At 47.4% G+C, this 8,370-nt stretch overlaps 1 long non-coding RNA gene across 2 annotated transcripts; it reads right to left on the minus strand.

The window, feature by feature from the left end:
• Positions 1-1,697: 1,697 nt before the first annotated feature.
• LOC121778516 lies at positions 1,698-4,286 on the minus strand. Of its 2 annotated transcripts, XR_006045681.1 has the most exons (6): positions 3,147-4,286; positions 2,886-3,051; positions 2,558-2,752; positions 2,329-2,441; positions 2,091-2,245; positions 1,698-1,974 (listed from the first exon to the last, which is right to left on the minus strand). It is a non-coding gene; the product is annotated as an uncharacterized LOC121778516 (long non-coding RNA). The 2 variants fall into 2 exon arrangements; XR_006045680.1 differs by having other exon boundaries at positions 2,091-2,441.
• Between the last annotated feature and the right edge of the window lie 4,084 nt (positions 4,287-8,370).

Genomic DNA, 8,370 nt, shown 5'->3' on the forward strand with positions numbered 1-8,370 from the left:
CTTCACAATCAGGCCGGCCTCCCTCAGCATGTTATCGATGGCATCATTAATACACCGATCCTCCATGACGAACAGGATATCCCGAGGTGGAACCTCTCTAAGCATGGGGAATTCACGGTGGCTTCGACATGGGACACACTTCGAGGACGAAACCCGATCATCCATGGTTTGGGGGACGTTTGGAAGGTAGGCCTCACCAACTCAATAGCCATCTTTATCTGGAGGCTTCTCTCCAATCGGGTGCCGGTTGACACGAAACTTCAGTGGCGGGAGATTGAGCTAGCCTCTAAGTGCCAATGCTGCCCCCACAGACCGAACATTGAGTCACTCCAACACCTCTTTATTCAGGGATATGGAGCTCGCAGAGTATGGAGTGAGTTCGACGGCTGGTTCACAGGCCCGTTCCCACGCATCCATATCAATGACACAATCCCTACGAGAATCGAAGTGTGGGCGCGAAGGTGCCAACAGCCGAACAAGAAACATCTTAGCCGAGCCACTCCATACCTCATCCTTTGGTTTATATGGTCGGAGAGAAACAGGAGCCGCCACCAAGGCACACAGTTTAAACCACAAAACGTGGTATGGCAGGTCCACATGTTCATTCGAAATGCTATGTCTAATGGAAGCTTGAAGCCGAAACATTGGAAGGGAGTTAAACTTGGAATCAATATTCCTCAACAAGCGGCGGCAATCAGGGCGCTACCCCTAGCCATGGCAATCAAATGGAACCCCCCGGATCAGCCGTGGATAAAGCTCAACACGGATGGCTCCTATAATGAAGCGAACGGCAGTACAGGGGCTGGCGGGATTATTCGAGACCACTCGGGTAAGATGCTCGTCGCCGTCAGCACACCCCTTGAAGCCCACTCGGCGTTAGAAGCGGAGCTGTTGGCCATGATTCACGGGCTAAATATAGCCAAGGAATACGGCCTACCAATCTGGATTGAGTCAGATGCAGAGCAAGCAATCAAATTGGTCAATGGGACGGGATGGGGGCCGGCACTCGCTCGGCAAGCGGTGGCGCAACTAACCATTCTCAAACGCCAACTCAAATTCCGAGCCACCTTCATACACAGGGAGGGGAACAAAGCGGCGGACTTCCTTGCGAAAATGGGGCTAGTCCAAGACAGTGGCCTACGAATGCACTACAACTCAGCACCGAGAGAACTATTGGACTTGGTTAGATTGGACGAGATGGGAGTGTCGCACATCCGAAACCTAGACGGGGACGGGTATCAAAGTTGATCATGAGACGACGGGAGACAATAGTGACTAGCTTTGTGGTTAATTGTATTTTGGAAAGGAGTATGATGAGGTCCGAACCTTGTGGGATCGGACCGCATACTACTCTTGATTTTGTTACGGCACACCATTTTTGGGTGTGGCCACGCCTTGTAATTATCTCTTGTGGAAATATAGGGATGAGGGACCCACGAACCCTCCACCGTAGAGGTGTTTGATTAAAAAAAAAAAAAAAAAAAAAAAAAAAAAAAAAAAAAAAAAAAAAAATCCGAAAAAAAAAACCCCAATACGTATTTCACCTCATATTTTCTTGACCATTTCCTTTCATCCTTCATTCAAGGGCTGAAGTTTGGTTGGTCGTTATTAGTTCTTGTTTTGTTTTTGATTTGTTTTTTGTAATAGCCGAGACTTAGATTTCTCGGGAATTATGAAATAAAATACTAGAACTTTTATTGACGAATGAAAGAGTATTTTTATTTCTTGAATAAGGGTACAAGTACAACTTCAGAAATTTCAAAGCCACCAAATTTCAAGTGTTTGGAATTAAATACACACCAATAAACTTTTACATGTTAAGAAAAAGAGAGAATTTCAAATAGAAACCCTATCTCTTTACAAATGAAACTACTAGCTTCGGGCCCTTCTTCTAGCATGGTTTCGGCCCAGTTTCCGATGGCCCGTTGGGCTGAACAGACGAGACAGCAACCGAGAAGAGTCAGCCTCTTGTCCCTGCCAGAAAACAACAAGATAAACAAGAGGTTACATAAGACACTAAAGCTTTTAGTTGGCAAAGTAAGCAAGGATAAGGAACAAACCTACTTTGAGCTTTGAAGACCAAAACTTACCGAAAAAAAAAGAAAGGTAAGAGGTTGCTTTATCCCTGCACTCCACGGCTCACACCAGCCAAACGAGCAGCCACCAAGCACGGCAGTTCGGCACCGAGTTCGGCAGTTCGCCACCAAGCACGGCAGTTCGGCACCAAGCTCGGCAACTCCGTGATCTGGAGAGAAAGATCAAAACACCAATAAACTTTTACATGTTAAGAAAAAGAGAGAATTTCAAATAGAAACCCTATCTCTTTACAAATGAAACTACTAGCTTCGGGCCCTTCTTCTAGCATGGTTTCGGCCCAGTTTCCGATGGCCCGTTGGGCTGAACAGACGAGACAGCAACCGAGAAGAGTCAGCCTCTTGTCCCTGCCAGAAAACAACAAGATAAACAAGAGGTTACATAAGACACTAAAGCTTTTAGTTGGCAAAGTAAGCAAGGATAAGGAACAAACCTACTTTGAGCTTTGAAGACCAAAACTTACCGAAAAAAAAAGAAAGGTAAGAGGTTGCTTTATCCCTGCACTCCACGGCTCACACCAGCCAAACGAGCAGCCACCAAGCACGGCAGTTCGGCACCGAGTTCGGCAGTTCGCCACCAAGCACGGCAGTTCGGCACCGAGCTCGGCAGTTCGCCACCAAGCTCGGCAGTTCGGCACCAAGCTCGGCAACTCCGTGATCTGGAGAGAAAGATCAAAACATGAAGAAGAGCTCGGCTGTTATGACAACTCGTTTCAACAGCCGTTAGATCTCCTCAATCGTTTACAGAGACAACAAGAGAAGTGTACTAAGAAAGGGAAGGGGAAACAATACCTTGCAGAAATGTGAGTGAGTGTTGGACCGAAAGAAGCAAACTCCAGCCAGCAGGCTCCCCTCCAGCTAATACTCTGCAAAGCTGCAGATAACAGCCCTTGCTTTCCCTACCCAAACCGGTTATAGTCCGGAAATCAGCCCCCACAGTGCCACCTCTAGTGTGCACCTGCAAAAGAAGACAAAATTCATGAATGAATCAGAGTACAAGGCAGCACAAAACACCAAAATCAGTTAAAGAATGCTGCAAGGTCAGCCAAGTACCTCAGTCATTGTGCAGCTTTCAGTTACAAGCTGTGCATAAATATGCCAATCTCCTCCTCAGTTCCATCCCCCACCACACAACAAACTAGTTACTAAACGGAGCAGCAAGCGGAGGAGCAAGAGAGGTCAAGACCAAGGAAGGGAGTAGCTTAGCAAGTTCAGCGGGGTTACAAGGGAAAGGTAACACCCATCAGCTTAAATCTCAAGTTTAATGGCATCATTCGAGCATGATAGAAACAAAACATGGAAACGATTTATGATAACATGAGAATCTGAGAAATCAGTAAACCTCCCTTGCACATACCCCAGCCTCATTAGGATGCATGTCTAGGGTAGTGTAGCACTTTTGAGACTGGAGGAAAGGAACCATGGAATGGTGTCTTCCACACAGAATCAGTCACATAGAAGCACAACCACATTGCTTTTCAAACGCGAACTAGGACTAGACTATGACAAGAGAAAGAAGATAACTAGTAGGAACTTAGCTTCGGCGAGGCGACTGCCTGATTAAACGGCGCACTGCTACGAGGGTCTCCGCAGCGGCAGAACCGCCGTCTGCGTGTCACCCCTAAGCCGAGGGGTCCAGCGTCGCCGAAGGGAGGAAGATGGAGGCGACGGCAGCGTGGACCGAGGGATGCCGCTGAAGGACGGAGAATACGACGTCTTCCCTCCACGGGTGACCCCTCCGCGAACGAAACGTCGTCAAGATTGCCCGTACAAGGTTATGCCTCAAAGGGGGAAGAGATGGTGGGTAGTGGGTCGCCGGTTAGACAGCGACGAGTCCTCCACCTCCCCAGGTTTCCGAATTTTAGACCCCTTCTTGCCGAGTAGGAGACAGAGGGTGGGAGCGGTCGTGCGATGCGGAGAGGAACGGAATAGAAATGGGCTGACTCCGGTTCCTCACACGCCGGCGAGGAGCGCTGAAGGTGGCGGGGTGCGAAATCGCCGAGAGGAAGGAGAGAAAGGGGGCTAGGGTTCCTCATTTTCAATTTGGGGATTTTTGAGAAATGAGAGAGAGATAGTGACGATGGTTGGTGAAGGGGGTATTTGGGCCTTTTCCACTATTCATCACTTGGGCCTGGAATTAATTAAGCTGGGCCAGATTAAAGGAGAAGAAGAGAAGAATTGGGCCAATTAGTTAAGCTGGACCGAAAATGCTTAATGAAATAATACCTTGGCCCAGATTAAGTAAACTCCTTGCTGGACTTAAGAAATTAGTTCTTGGTTTAATACTTTTAGTGAAGAGCCTCTTTTCAAGTATAATGGAAATTATTTCCTAAGCCACGGAAGAAAAGAACTTATAAGCCGTGAGTGAAATAAAAGCCAGTGAATAATTAAAGCGGACTTTAATAGTCACAGAAAGTATTTCTTAAAATACTTAAGATAATCCGAGAATTCTAATACCGAACGGGTCAGCCGGTTACAGAACAAATTAAATCACCGATTTAAAGATTTAAGACTTCTAATTTTAGAAGGCAGAAATTAAAATAATAAGCACACGCTTAGGCATGCATTCATGCAAGATTTTTGAGGTCTAATTTAAATATATTAATTTTGTAAAGGAACGTCGTCGTTCGACGCATAATCTCAGAACAGGGGAAAGCACCTATTTTGCAAGAGTTAAGCAATTGAGGTGTGGGCTTTCTCTTCCTTCTTTTAAAGTATTTTTTATGTGAAAACATGATTATTTGAATGAGTTGTCATGCCATGTTTTGTTTTATGATTGCCTATCTGTTGGCTATGCCAACCCAGTTAAATCGAATTCGGGTTCCAGTAGGTCTGTAAATCCTACTCGGACTAGTGTACACATACGGACCGTGAGCTAGCGCCAGGTTGGACGGCCCTGTGATCGTGGAATGTGGCCACATTCCTGATTCACGCATGGAGATATGGTATATCATCAGAAAGTTAAAAGACTGCAGTCTATTTCAGAAAGAAATAACAGATTTTAGTGACCGGGACTGTTTTCAGAAAAACCCCGCGTTCACTCAGCTTGGCAGACAATTAAAAGAAAAACAGTTTTCGGCATAAGCCACTGAGTATATCAAGTACTCAGCCCTGCATATTGTTTTCCTAAATGTGCAGGTTGATCGATCGAGGCAGAGGAGGTGTTGGGACTGAAGATGAAATAAAAGAAGGGTAGCTAGTGTAGTATGTCTCCATACATGTTATACTTGTCTTGGAACTCTTCCGCTGCATAGACCTAGCTTTGTCTCAGTAAAGACAATGTCCCCCTTTTCACTCTGATGTAATAATTTGCTATTTTGATGACTTTTAGACAGTATTTCCTTAATTTCAGTAATTATGATGATGTGTTGAGACCGTTTAGAATTTTTAGTCGCGAAATAGCTGCGCTTTCTTTGACTAGGAAGTTGTGGTCGTGACAGAGTGGTATCAGAGCACTTTTCTTTCGCTCTGACCCAAGAACCTTCTTTCTAAGCCTCAGTCCAGAACAGTAGCACTAGGCTAGAAAGTGAATAGAATGATCAGTACAAGATCCCAACACCTCAGCTCGACACGATCAACTGCACCAGAAACAGGGGTCGACGCCCGCTCGTCCAGAAAAGAGAATTCTGAAGAAAGAAAATATTTTTCCATTTTGAGAAAGAAAATGAAATTTTCTAAGTTTTTTTTTTTCCAGAAAAAGAGAATAATTTTCACAGCCCTCATGGGAACGAAAATGTTTATTTGAAATGCTTGCAAGATGCAACGTGATAGCTGATACTTTGCATGAGATATGCTTACTGTATCTGTGTTTTATGAGCTTGACATGAATGTATAGATGTCATGGGGACTATGTATGTGAACCTAGAGTGCTTTAGAGAAGTACCTTAGGTGAGACATGCAGAATCAAGTATTAGCAGAATGAGAACTTGTTACCGCCTTCCACGGCGACGAGACCAACTGAACTCATCAGTTAGGGAGAACCCCTAATTCCACAGAATTTCAAAAAAAAAAATCAATCAACAACGAACCAGAAAGTATCGTTGCAATATCAATAGACAGCAAAGAAAGGAAGTCCATTCCTTTGAGCATACAGATAGTACACATATAGATATATGTGTATACCAGCCGGTTATGAGACATAGCCACAGACAAATCTAGTACGACCTCTTCGAGAGACAACGACTCAGTTCATACCATCTTTTACAGCTTTTCGCATACTTGTATATGCATACTTTCAGTTACGAGCCGTTTTGAGGGCTTTTCTTCTTTTATGTAGAGATGGCACGACAGCGTTTTACCCACCGACGCCCACTCCGGACAGGTGCTGATCCAGATGCGGTGGTACGTTACTACAGGACGTACCGGCGTTGCCACGGGGACACTCTCGCCGAATTCGTCGCCCATTATGGTAAGCTATGGGAGGAGGCGAATTGGCATGGGGTGAAACCCTACGAGGGCATCATGAGACTGGTGGAGTTGTTCCCACCGGAGTGGCAGGGGTGGATGGCAACCACAGCCCAGTTGTACACTTCTTCGCGGCCTCCGACCTATGAGCCGATAGGAGACATGCCGGGCTTCTTGAGTGCAGTCTCGGCAGGGTGTTTCCACTTTGGGAACGGGCCCCCGCCAGACATGCAGGCCCCGGGGAGTGAGCGGTTCCGTAGCCTGCCACCTTTGGCCCTGATGCGGGCGGCAGACGGGGTATTTGAGGAGGGACAGTCGTCCCGAGTTCCCGGCCGTCGCAGGAGTAGGGCAGAGATAGGAGATGTGTCGGAGTCCGGCGACGAGTTTGAGCCGATGGAGAGTGGCACAGGAGGTGGAGAGAGCAACGAGGATCCCGAGGAGGATCCGGAAGAGGAGAATCCAGAGGAAGAGGATCCCGAGGAGGATATGGTGGGGGATGATGACGACGACGAGGAGCCACAGACTGGCGGCCTCACGGACCTGATGACAGATACCAGACCACCACAGCCTCTTGAGCCTCCACTAGAGATTCCTCCGCCCCCTGTGGAGCCTTATCCTGAGGAGCCGCAGCTGCCGCTCCATCCGGTAGACCAGGCTTTCTACGGGAGCCTATATCTATACGCGAAGTACGTGGATCCCAACTTTGCCGCCGATCCCAACATACCAGTGGCGCCTTATGTGACCCCAGTAGTTCCACAGCCTGTCGCCATTCCCAAGGACGAGGAGGAGCTGTGGTCACCACTTGAGATGCCCTTCCCAGGGACGAGCCACGGCGACCCGGTATGGATCAGCAGCGACTCGGAGTAGGGCTCGGTCAGACGGGTCATAGCCGTGCTAGCGTAGTAGATTAGTTTCCCTTTCTTTTGTAAGAACTGCAGTGATGTCATATGTAAAAGATATTAAGACCTCGTGAGAGGCAATTTGCCCACTTTATGATGAATGCATATGATGTACCACTTTGTGACTCCTATTTGATTTTGTTAAACATATGCATGAGAGAGAATGCATGGGTTGTGAAACGAATCCTAAGGAAATATGAACTCTGTATTGATGAAAGTGAATAACTAGTACTGATATCGTGTTATAAACAGAATGCCTCCCAGAAGACAAGCAGGCAGGCCGAGAAGGTACGCGCAAGTACCAGAGCAGATACCTAGGAGAGACCAGGCTGGGGGAGCAGGAGCACAACCGCCACCTCCTCCACCACCGCCTCCTGCAGTGCCGGAGAGGCGAGTGGAAGAAACATTTCTCAAACAGAACCCACCTGTGTTCAATGGTCTGGGGAATCCTGCTGCAGCAGAGACCTGGGTACGTGCGATCGAGCGCATCTTTGATTTTCTTCGGTGCACCGACAGAGAGCGACTCTCATGTGTGAAGTTTCAGCTGGTTGAGTCCGCCGACTTCTGGTGGGAAGCTAGGCGAAAGGTTATGACTCGCGAACAGTTGGAGCACCTGACCTGGGAGGAGTTTAAGAATGAGCTGTACGGCAAGTACATCCCCAAGAGCTACCGCAAGGCCAAAGAGGTGGAGTTTTACAGTTTGAAACAGGGAAAGATGACAGTGACCGAGTACGATAGGTTATTCTGTGACATGTCACGCTATGCGCCTGAACTAGTAGACACGGACGAGAAAATGGCCGAAAAGTTTTGTACTGGCCTGAGATCGGAAATAAGAATGGCTCTGGCCAGTCATGGAGGTCTGTCTTATGTCGAGTCATTGGGCCGGGCCCTGGACATTGAGGCAGCTATGCCCAAAGAGAGGCCGACGACACATGTCACCACTGCTCCACCGCCGCCACAGCAGCGGTCCCCTC

This window comes from Salvia splendens, chromosome 19, assembly GCF_004379255.2.
Source record: "Salvia splendens isolate huo1 chromosome 19, SspV2, whole genome shotgun sequence".
Taxonomy (NCBI): domain Eukaryota; kingdom Viridiplantae; phylum Streptophyta; class Magnoliopsida; order Lamiales; family Lamiaceae; genus Salvia; species Salvia splendens.